Genomic DNA, 13,046 nt, shown 5'->3' with positions numbered 1-13,046 from the left:
GGACTTTGTTTTGCTTTGTTGTTATCTCTGATTACTGGCCACCACAAGTGTTAAGAAGCAAAGTTGTTGGCTACAATCACAGCCCAATTGGAGCATTCAACCCCCATTTGTCTTCCACCAGCCACAGTGTCTCTGGCATTTTATCACAAGGCAATTGGACGACAAGTGTTCGTCGTTTCAAACCCCCGGCAAAGGAAACAAAAAAGAAAACAAAACCTGCACAAACGCACACACATGCACAGTTACCAATACACTTGTTCGGTTTGCACAGAATTGTTACAGTTTCCAGCCATTTAGGGGTGTAATGTTTGTTCACACTGCGACTGCCTCAAACAATGCCATTTGCTGCGCCTTTCTTTTTGCCATTGGCAGATAAAAGGGTGGTCTTACTGAATTTCCACAACCGGCAATAGATGCTATAGATGCACAGGTATTTTATTGATGCAAGGTTTTTTCTAGTTTTTATGGAAGGTGGTCCTCCTAGATTTTGGATTTTTGAGCTAAACTTATAATCTTTAAAAATTTATCGGTTCTTAACACCTGGTGTAGGAGTGGATTCTTTTAGGGTTTTGTTTTTATGTTAGTTGGTGTAGAATACAACTTAACTTATTTCCAAGAGATGCTTTAAAGTTTCTGAAATTAATGAAAATAACATTAAATTGGACCCCAAATTGTTGTACCCTGTACCAAGAGGAAATCAATAATCCTTTCCGAATGGAATGAAAAAGTTAAAGGTATCGGTCTTTTTTGTTTCCGATTTGGTTTTTAAGTCCCTCATATTCGTAATTTGCATTTGACAACAATGATATTTGGTACCAGATATCTTATAGAGCTCGGAAATACATTTGCCAAATTTTGTCAAGATTGGTTCAGATTTGGATATAGCTGCCATATATATCTTCAAGGATTGTGTGCCAAATGGCCAATATCAGTTCTAATGACCTGAATTTTGGTACATCCGACCGAATTAAGTTTGGAAGCAAGTCATCAAATTTGGGAAAAATCGATTCAGATATAGGTACAGCTCCCATAATAGCTAATATCAGCCAAAATGGAGTGAATTTCGGTACGCGCGTTTCCATTTTGTGGAACTCGGCTCCGATATATATTTTTTAATGTAATCCTTCTCGAAGTGATATCATGCACTCTATAGCAATGTTATTCCCTAAAATTTAGTGAAAATCGATTCAGAACTGGATATGCCTCCTATATCATAGTTCCCTCTGAAACCAAACTAGAACTGCTCTAAAGCCAAATGTTGATAGGTGGTATGATCTACATCAAATAAATTCTTAAATATACATAGTGGTGTATGTTATCGTATAGTCGGTTTGAAAATCGATTTAGTCAACTTTGGTTTGAAAAGACAAAACCGATACGTAATTAATTGGACCAAATCTAAAGGTCAACATTGTCATTGATAACAACCATAATTCTAAAGGTCGACGTTTGCATTTTACTATGTATTCCTAGTTTATATATGATGCAGGATTTATCTAAATTTTTTGACTTGCCTTTACATATCACATTATAGCACTTATGTAATTTCCACAAAAATATTGGGACATTTATCCTTGGAGGAAATCGGATACTGATTTCAAATTGTATGCTGTACGAGATACAGAGTATGTTCATTGGCTTAATAACATGACTTTTGCGAGTTTTTAGTTTAATTTCTCGCTTTCTGAATTTTCGCAACTGTATAAATTGCATCTTCAGGAGATTTGTAAACAGTAAATGCCATGTTAACTTACGACTAGAATAGGATTCGGGAGGAACTCTGAGTTGTTTTTTTTTTCAAAATTTTCTCATGAAATGTATCAGATATAAATATTACCACCAACGCATCTTTAAACAAAAATAAATTTTGTCAGTCAAATCTATATAGACTTATATTGATAATTTTTTTTTTTGCATGAATAATCTGTGCATTCTATGAACCCAAACAATATATCAAAAATTGGCTAAATAAAATGACTAAAAGGTAAACAATACTCGAAATCGAAGTTAATCCTTATAATTGTCCTGTATTAAAAATGGACCGAAATGAGCCATTTTTAAACCATTAATTATTCAAGTAGTCCAAAGATATATAACTAATGTCAAGGTGTTTTAATCTTGCAAAATATAACTCACAATATTGGGATGTCTTCGTGTGTGTTTAAGACTATATAAAAGCCCCTAGAAAAGTTTGGCCTGTGAACTCAAAACCTTTTTAAAGCTTTGATCTACTGATGGAACACTATAAAATCCACTTGGAATTTAAACGGAGTAATTTTTGAGAATTTGTAACAAAATTCAGAAATAGTGCTAAATTTTTCGTGAATAAATAAGTTTTTTTTTATAAATCAAAATTGATGATATATTTTTTTCATTCATATTAAGGCCAGATTACACATGATGTTCCAGACATATGTAAAGGAGATATTTTCTAAATTTAGAATTAACATTTTATAGCCTACTTGGACACTACAAAGAATTATTCAACGAAAAAAGAAACGTTTTACAGTATATTATAAATTAATATAAATTTCTTAAAAGTATAGGATTAATAAAATGCAAGTGTATTCATATCAATTCATAGTATATATTGTATAACGTTAGTTATATAGTTTTAAATGTTGGGAGCTCTTTGAAGTATGCTACAAATATGTATATTTTAAGGCACTTTACATATGGCTCTAACATGATGTTTAATCGGGCCTTTAAGTTTATACATTTTATTTTTCAAAAACATCTTTATATTTATTTTGACTCAAGGTCAGGTAAAGATTAAAAACAAAATTTGTTTTTATTTTTGTATTTTTATATTTCCAATATTTTGGCAATAATCTATATGCACATATTGACGGATAAAAAAAGGTTCCTACCACAAGACTACAAGACAAATGTAATAAATTGGTAATGCAACTATTTGACCTAAAAATCACCAATGACTGGGGAACAGACTAATAATAAGATAGCAGTACCTCTTATAATATATGGACCGCCAAAAAATTAATAAAGATAGAACGAGTACGAGGACGAATACGAATTATCGAAATATAGGGCCACAATACTCTAAATTTTGCAATAGCAAATTTCATTCCAAGAATAAACATGACATCAGAAGAATCAAGAAGATGAATGATTTCCCAAATAAGACTATCACTGAACTTTTAAAACATGTTAAGTTCAATAAAAAAATAAAAAAAAAGTTCAATAAAAAGCATTGAACCAAGGGCGAAAAAAAGGGTGACAAAAAGATTCACATATATTCCAGGCTTTTCCGAGCGGTTTTCAAAATCAAATCTTCATAACAAGGACCATTTTCAACTAGCTCTTAGGGCAATAATACCAACAATGCCTTCTTCAGCAGAACAAAATCCAAGACTCCACTTGAAGGAAAATCAAACGTCGTGTACAAGATAAGTTGCAATGGCGATAGGTCCAACATATACCAAAAGGTAAAAACTACAAAAAAACAAACACAAAACTAGGATAAGTGGTCATAAATCCGACTCCGAAACTAACTTGAAAACTATTAAACAAACAGCTCATTGTTTCTTGACAGGAAGAGATAGATATTCTTTTATGTTAACCTGAATTGACTTCCACTAAATTTAACGGAGGTATTTTCATGCAGAATGTGACCTGTCATTGCCTTAGAGAATCTATTATGTTTTTGAGAAATCTTAGTACAAAATCGCATGAAATATATATAGGAATCGATTTAGTCCAAATATGACAAACTTTAACCTTGACGGAAGTTTATCGTATGATCCAAGACTCAGTCTAATTAGGTTGGCATGTAATTTACAAAAAATTGAGGTATGTAAATCAAAACCGATTTTGACCATATTTTTCAAAGGCATTTCTAAGCTGTATCTGATAATTTGTATCGAATATCTTTGGTATAAAGTACATATTACGACTCTGAGGTCATTAAATGTCGGATGAAACTTATATGTGGGAACTTTATCTATATTCTTGCCGATTCGAAACAAATTTAACAGATGTTTTTCTCATCATAACCTGCACCTAAAAACGAGCTTTGGAAGACCTACCTCGTCCCTGTGATTTTTTCCCCCAAAAACATGCCATGCCATTGCAATGGCAAAAATTCCAAACAAATAAGGTATGTTGTAAATGTTATGCTCGTATGATTCATTTGATTTCCAGCTGTACTATGGCTATAAACCACAACTAACAAGGTTAATACCAAGAACTATACTTGTTACCAAGAACTTTCCTTGTTAACTTTTGTTTAATTCGATTTAGACTTCGACATATCTTATATACCTAGTTTATTTGCATCTATAAAAGGAAAACTAGTAAAAATGATAAAAGTATTTGCAAATCTTTAAAAATAATCAATTAATCCAGTCAGAAGCGGACATGAAATTTCCTATTTTAGAACATTTTCTGAACACTTATTTTAAAACATTAAGCGTACAAAATCTAATTTTTTTTATAATTTTAATCCATAAAGCTAGTAAACACACAATGCATATTTAAAATTTAAGTAATTTTAAATTAAAGAAATACATTGCTCTATATATTCTTGGCTGACAGATGTATACCCTTAGCCAATGTTCGATTATTTACTTCCTTCACTTTATATAAGATATCTGATAAAAAAAAACTGATAAAAATATTAGTATGACAAAAAAAATATTAATATTTCCCGCACAACCTTCAAATAACAAATTCCAGACAAATCCGTTGAAAAATATATAGAAAATCGTCGAACTGTTTAAAAGGAGGGGCAACGTTATATTGGGTCTATACGAAAAGTTGGCCGATGAAGCACATCTTCGTACTTGCACCAAATTTCAGCACTCTATCTCAATTCCTTCGGAAGATAGAGCGATTACAGTAGAAAGACGGACAGACGGACGGACTTGTCTAATTCGAATTGCAATTTTACGCTGATCATGTATATACAAACTTTGTTGGGTCTTAAACGATTACTTCGATGAGTTACAAAAGGAATGACAAACTTAATGTACCCTGTTATGTAATGGTAGAGAATATAGAAATGCATCCTGCCCTTATGCGTGCAACAATTTGTTTTGTTAATTTGAATTTCTTAGAAAAATGTTTTAAGTAGAGGTAAGATCAAAATACTTAAAGCACTGTAAAAGGCTTTTTATTCAAAATAAATGATATTTTCACAAATTTCAAAAAAATGTTGTGAACAATGTGGTTTAATTCAAGAATTTTCCGACTAACATGTCATACGCATGCTGTGATAGTTATCTTCAAAAATGAGAGCGATTACCACTGTCGGACAGATGGGTGTAAGTCTTTTATGCTAATCAAGAATATATATACTCTCTGTGTTCTTAAAAAATGGTTCTATATGGTCAGATGTAGCAGATATAGTAAAATTTGTGTAAGAATCTAAATTTTAAACTATTGTGTAGATTTGAACGTTATTATAGGCTAATTTGGAAGAAATTTTGTATGGTCTCATGGTTTCGGTCAATAAGAAGATAATACCTATGCACGTCTGCATGACTTTATTAAAATATTAAATATATTAAAAATATACGTATGATGGATGTAGCTTCAGATCTGTGAGGTTTGTTCGAGTGCAGCAAAAGTGATAATGAAAACATCCATATTTTAAAATACAATTTTGAAGATTAGAATATCCTTAAACTTTGGATATAATTTGAGCACCCAGTTGGGAGCACCAAAATAAAAAAAAATATTTAAGAGATATCTTTATTCTATATCAAAGGATACATTGTAAAATTGAGCAAATTCAAAACTAAGATATTTTTGAAGTTGTAATCTTAATAAAAACTAAATAGGTATTTTGATAGCATATCAAACAGCAAAACCCAACCTTTCGAAAGTTAAGAGAATATCAAGAGGTCGTCACTTCAAATATACAAAACATTTTAATTATTAGTACTAGTCATCATGGTTTCCAACAGTCTAATCGACTCTCCAAAAACTGACTATCTTCTGAAAATCAACAGAACACTTCGCTTTTGATATTAAACATGTTCCCTCAAATGTTATTCGCTCCAACCTAATATAGCTAGTCGTATATTTTATAAACAAATCTTAATTCTAAGTAGGTAACTAGCGAATTTTGCTCACGGTATTCCTTTCATACATAAAGTTCCACGATTTTCATGGCTTCCAACGCAGCCAACAAAAAAGATCAAGGCATTTTACTAAATTCCCTCTATTTCAATGAGAGATAATACTTCGTCTTCTCAGCAATAGAGAGTAGAGGTTAGTAGAAAACTGTGCTTATCTCTTTCTCAACCAACAAACACACAAATGAACACACACACGCGCGCACATTCGGCTAAACACAACACAAATCCCACCAACACGAATCCATGCTCGTCAGAGATTCGTTTGAATGGCAATGTCTGAGATTTCTGTTTGGTTGAATGGGCGCGCGTAATAACAACATCACAATACAGTAGCAACAACAACACCAACCAAGAGCCGAATAAAGCAATCGGGCGGAGTTAATGCCGAAATGCATGAATGGCCAATCTGAAGCCAGCAAGCGTATCCGCAACGTCATTCATTGACTGACTGAGTGAATGGGTTGTTTGTGGTGTTGTTGCTATTGCTGTTGCCAGAGTGTGTGAGAAGATGATGTGTAGTGTTTGAGTGAGTGTGAATTGCCTGGTGGCTGAGAGTGAATGGGCGCGAGTATAAACAAAAGGAAAAATCTACGAGAAAAAGATGTTAGAGGGTGTGCGCGCGTGTGTGTGATGTTAACGCGCGTACAAGTGCGAGATGTCATGATTTTTTTCTTCGTGCTTGATATTGGGGTGTTATTGTTCTTATTGTTGTTGTTGCTGCTCTTGATGTTGATGTTTATGATGATGATGATCTGATACCGGAGATTAGCAGATTTGTTGTTGGCCGCACACAGAGGTAAGCAAAACATTTGTTTTGATTTTTTAACACGTTTGTTTTCAAGACAGTGGGCGGAGCTTGTTCCCTTCGCCAACGATGTGTCGATAATGTTGACTTTTTTCCAATTCACTTGGAAGAGTTCGTCGGTCATACCATGGCCACATGTAATTAGCCAAGATTACTAACGCCACAGCATCTATGCCATGCTACGTCTGAAATTCAACCAGGCTTAGCAAGGCGGAGAAGGGCGTGACATGTTGACTTAATAGAGTCAAATGCCAGCAGCTCCTTGACAAAAGAACCACAACTTCCCCACAAGAAAAAAGGAACCAAAACTACCCCATCCGTCCGGTTGATGATACTTGCAGCGCCAGCAGCGAAGCTCTGCAATACACAAACGCTCTGTCACTTCCTTAGGCATTATTATTGTTATGTTGCAAAACATTATGACATTATTATTGTTATTCTCTTCTGTGTTGATTGTAATTAAAGTGGGAGCAGGCAGACGCCGATACTCCATGTATCGAGTAGATGAAACGATTCGTAGCGTTTCGAATTGCAGAATTGAATGTGTTGTTGCATTAATGCCCTTTTCCAAAAATCTAGAGGGGGTGACAATAATGGATGGATATATGGATGGCAGGATGGTTGTTTAGATGACATGTCCTATGCCTTGACTGTTAACTAACTTCGTCGTCTGGCTGCATTTCCAATACCACCGAAGCACATTCGGATGCTCAGTTTCAGTTTAATTATATTTTGAAAAAGAGTACATTGTACTTCCTCCAGGCCGCATTAAACTGGCCTCAGCGGTGGTGGAATTGTTATGCTTTGGCCTTAATCAGTTGACATTCTAAATATAATGGAATCGGCATTGAACGAACGTGGCTCGTCAAAGTTTCGAAGCGGGAACGGGTTACCTGATGGCTTGGCTATTTTAGCAATTTCCTCATGTTTATGAGGCATTTAAATTTTACGAATATTATGGCCCCATTTCGTTGGTTTGTTCACTTTTATTTCCAAGAACAAAATTTAGTTGCAACGAAAATCATTGAAATATCACGTTTTTCAACGGAATTGATTTAAATTCGCACAGATTTTATTGAAAAACAAAACAAAAAAAAATTAAATAAAACATTTGTGAGAACAAAGAAATTAACTATTTGTTTCTGTTATGTGATAAATGAGGTTACGATGGGCAGATGGTGTTTTGAGTGGAAATATTTTGAAATTAAATTTAGTTTTTTTTTAAATGTGAAATAATTCAGTGTTCATTTGCGACAGGTTTACGTCACAAAACTAAACTTGAAATTTGGAAAATTTCGAAAGCTCATTTTGGATAAGACGGATTCTGAACTTATTGATATATTTCCAAAGACATGAGCACGTTTGGATTTTTGTGAAAGGATAAAAGTAAAGACGTATAAACATGTTATTTATTAACGAGTGAGGCTAATATTATGTGATAAAAGAAACCCTTCAAACTGTGTTCTTTGTCCATATGTTTTTTTTTAATATTTTATATTTAAAGTCCATATTCTTGAATAACGCCAGAATCACGTTTTGTTGCCAAAAAGTCTTAAAATATAGTTGGGCCTGATGTTTTTGAAAACAAAAACTCTAGAACAATTTCTTAAGAAATGGATACTATTGTCTAGAAAATCTATGTGTGACTAACATATTCAGATGTGCAAAGATTGGACCAAATTGGAAATATAATATGGGCATCATGATTTTAGAAAATTTTATGTTTAAAAAAAAACTTGACCTAAATTCGATAAAAAAAATCGATATAAATATTTTAAAAAGTTAGCTATCAGTCAGGGAAATCATTTTAAGAAAACCCTTATCCCGTTGCCACACTTCATCTAAGTTTGATAGGAATATTATAATGCACAATTGTGTCAAATGCAAATTTTGAGGCGAAAATTATTTATAAGTTATGTTGTATTTAAAATTATTATATTTAGAAATTATCACAAAAATTAGAAACGTTTTCAGCACAAATGTCCAAAAAAACCCTCTAAATGTATTGAACAGGGTGTTCCCTAGTTATGGGCTCCTAACTAAAATATTCACCCCTTTTGGCCATTTTTGATCTGATAAGTTTCTAACTTTTAAAAAATCTAAATGCTAAATTGCGGACGATTTGATTCAAAGATCTGATATAAACAAGACAAATTAAATCATGGTGGTCCCTTATATGGGCGCTACATCACGTGGACCTACGTCGACAATCTCTGGTAAAGAGGATCTCTGTTTACTCAGAATTCGCAGTACTAGGTTTTTCTAAAATCTGTTTAGAATTGTTAGAATTAAAGTTAATATTTTATTCCATTAATTAAATGCAGAAATAGCATTTTTCTTTACAAAAGTTCGGTGTCCTTCATGCAGAAAAAAATGATTCTCAAAAAGGTCACAGAAAGGAATATTTTTTTAATAGTCATACATCAATAAAATATTGACTATTTTTCTAATGGTGTCACTGGCTTACAAAATTTTGCAGACTTTATTAAAAAAACACATTATTGTTTTTTAAATTCAATAAAAAATATAAGAAAACTTACATTTAAAACAAGTAAAAAAACATTAAGTTCGGCGGGCCGAACCTTCAATACCTTCCAACTTAGGGTAAAGAACAAAAATTTATATAAAATTATCTGAATTAAAGCGTGTTTCACTTTAAACTTCATATACCAGTAAGACCGTTTACATAGTGCAGTTAAATTTATCAAAAAACCATTATATGGGGCCATACCAATACGGGAACCTCTATAGGCAATTTTATACTTCAAGGATTGCCATCTCGAAAATACCAAATTTGAAACAATTACGTGGGTAAATGTGACTAGGATTATCAAAATACCGAATATCTGTGGATATAGTTATATGTGCGCTTCAGGGAAACGTGGAATTAAATATTCAACGTTTTGCCACCGGGCTAGAAACCTTTATGAACTGCAAATACCAATTTTTATCAAAATACCGAATATTGGGAGGTACCGTTATATGGAGCTATACCAAAACGTGGACCTATACATACAATGTTTCGCCATGCGAGCTAGAACCCATTTTGAGCCACAAATACCAATTTCTAGACAAGTTCGTGGGAAAATCATCAAAATACCGAATATCGAGAGGTACCGTTATATGGAGCCATACAACGTGGACCTATACATACAATGTTTCGCCATCGGAGCAAGAACCCATTATATCCTACAAGTATCATTTTTTAGACAAATCCGTGGAAAAATGTGGCGAAAATCTTCAAAATACGGTATATCGGGAGGTACCGTTATATGTGGGCTATACGAAAACGTAGCCCTATAAATGCAATGTTCCGCTTGTGAAACTAGAACCAATTATGAAAAAATTGTGGCGAAAATCGTCAAAACACCGAATATCGGGAGGTATCGTTATATGGCGGCTGTACCAAAACGTAGGCTATACAAAAAATTTACAGAAATATAAAATTCTCATCCTAAACAAATACACAAACATTTACATTTTACAAATATTCTGAGTAAAAATTCAATATTTCCGATTAATAGTGCATACATACATCATTAAGAATTGCGTTATTTAAGATTTCAAAACTATAAACATCATAAAAGTTTTAAAGTTTACAATTTATCAATGTCCGTCCTTATGTATCGAAATGCACCATCTTCATACAATTTTAGTCATACGTTTTTTTTTTTTTTGGGATTTTTGGTTTATTTTATATTTTTCGACAGAATTTTTTAGAATTTGGTCTTTGGAATTCGTAATGGGTATCGAATTATGTGACAGAAAATTAGCAATTCAGGTCCATGATTTCGTGTAAATTGTTAGATAAATTTAGGGCATTTTGCCTCCTCCTTTCAAATGTATTTATTTGAATAATAAAAACTTCCTTAAAGTGGGTAATCTCCCTCCACCATAGTATGGAGGGTATATTAAGTTTGTCATTCCTTTTGTAACACCTCGAAATATACATTTTAGACCCCACAAAGTATATATATTCTTGATCAAAATAAAATTCTATGTCGATTTAGCGATATCTGTTCGTATGTCCGTCTATCTGTCTGTCCGTCTGTGGAAATCACTTCAGCTTCTGAACGAATTAAAGTAGATTGATAAAATTTTACTGAAATATATATTATGTCTGCAGAACTTTTGGTATTGAAAGTGGGTCATGTTGGTCCACGTGTTGGTATAGCCCCTATATAACGGTACGTCCGGATATTCTTTGAATAATTATATCCCTAATATAATTATATAATAAATTTATATAAATTTTACTTAAATTAAATAATTATACCACTAATATAATTAAATAATAAAATTATAGAACAGTGTGGCTTGTTTGTTCGGGATTTGTTTCAAATTTGGTATTTGAAGATCGCAATCGATACTACAGTCTAAGACAGAAAATTGTCTGAGCAGATCCTCGTCTTCGTATAGCCCCCATGTAACGGTACCTCCCGATATTCGGTATTTTGATGATTTTAGCTACTACATATAGTAATGGCTTATGACAAAAGTTACCTATGCAAGTCCATGTCGTCGTATAGATCCTACATTTGATATTTTTAAGATTTTAACAGAATTTTTAACGGATTTTATTGTTTTTGAGAATTGCCATATTCGTTACAAATGGTGGGGGTTAGTCAAATTTCGGCCCGGCCGAAATTACAGCTTTTTTACTTGTTTGTTACTACTAAATTCACATAGTGGTGGGGTATCATTTGACCCTTTGCTTACTGGTTTATTTAAGGATTTTATAGAACAGTGTTCGGGATATCGTTGTTATTTTGTAGTTGCAAAGTTATTAGATCCCATTATTGTTGTTTTTTTTTTATAAAAACAACGTTTATTATTATTATTTTATTTTTACCCAAGTGACCAGATCGTAAGCTCAATAGAAGGGGAACCAAATAATTAAACTACCAGGTAGTAAGACGGGGAATGCCATGGTTTCGGAAAGAGCAACAAATGCATATCTGTTCCCCTGGGTTTCTGCTTGCAGAAAATTATTCCTAGTAGTTAGTTTACTATAACTCCTAAGACAAACTAGTAGGAGTTAGATTAAAGTAACTCCTAGAGAGAATATCGCTACATCAAAAACAAAGGGAACTGATGAAAATGGCTGGCTTTCCTCTCTCTTTTCCCCATGGTAAACATTACTATGTTTCTCCTCTAATAAAATGCCCTTCGAAACTAAGAAGAAATTAACTTTTCCATGTACACTGTACACAAAACTACAAAATAGTTGGCAGAAATATAAAATTCTCACGTAACGATTGATAAGCCCCACCAATATTTAAATTGATATTTTAAACTCAAAAATGTATATTTTACAAAAATAGAAGATTTTGTCAAAACTTGTAAAACTACGTACAAATTTGTGACACCAAAGAATAGAATATACCGATTTAACTATAAATCGAAATGTTTTCGGCCTGTGCCTACCTCTTGCAACAAGTAAATTCGATGTCCATTTTTCTTCAAACCTCGCATATCCCAATTAGAGACTATTATATCTCACATTAATATACTCATAATAATCATAACTTTCCTAAAACTCGAAATTATTTCTTGGAATTCTTAAAACTTCAACCAATTTGCAATATTTGCACCAACATTAGATTTAATGTAAAGTTTGGGTATCTAGGTCCAATATTTTGGTACGTCTGCTGAGACTACATATCTGTCGGAGCGCCTACTGAGACTTTTTAACTTGTTTAAGAATAAAATTATTAAGAAAAGTATATAAAAACCAGTAAAGAAAGTCCTAAAGTCGGGCGGGGCCGATTTATGATACCCTACACCACTTTGCTAATTTAGTTGAGCTCCACGAAACAATTAAAAGTTTTTATGGGAGAATTCAATCATACACGCTATGATTATAATTATAATTTAAAGTTCAAAGGACTAAATATGCCGAGGCATTTGTATCTTTTAAATTCGGAATTGTATTGCCCATTTGGTGCACAATAATTTGAAATCGGATAAAGATATATATGGGAGCTATATCCAAATCTGAACCGATATCGATAAAATTTAGCAAAGGTATTTCTGAGCTGCATTTGATATATTTCCCCAAATATTGTTGTAACAGAGTGCATATGTGCTGTGGGTAACAAATACTACAAATCGGATGAACAATATATATGGTAGCTATA

At 32.9% G+C, this 13,046-nt stretch overlaps 1 protein-coding gene across 1 annotated transcript in view; it reads right to left on the bottom strand.

Annotated features, from left to right (window-relative positions):
* LOC101901783 (paired box pox-meso protein) overlaps positions 1-13,046 on the bottom strand; it is a 176,043-nt gene that overhangs the window by 106,554 nt on the left and 56,443 nt on the right. The window lies entirely within an intron of this gene.

Source organism: Musca domestica, unplaced genomic scaffold (genome assembly GCF_030504385.1).
Source record: "Musca domestica strain aabys unplaced genomic scaffold, Musca_domestica.polishedcontigs.V.1.1 42, whole genome shotgun sequence".
NCBI classification, from domain to species: domain Eukaryota; kingdom Metazoa; phylum Arthropoda; class Insecta; order Diptera; family Muscidae; genus Musca; species Musca domestica.
The sequence above is the reverse complement of the archived record's forward strand: the minus strand, read 5'-3'. Positions and strand labels throughout refer to the sequence as shown.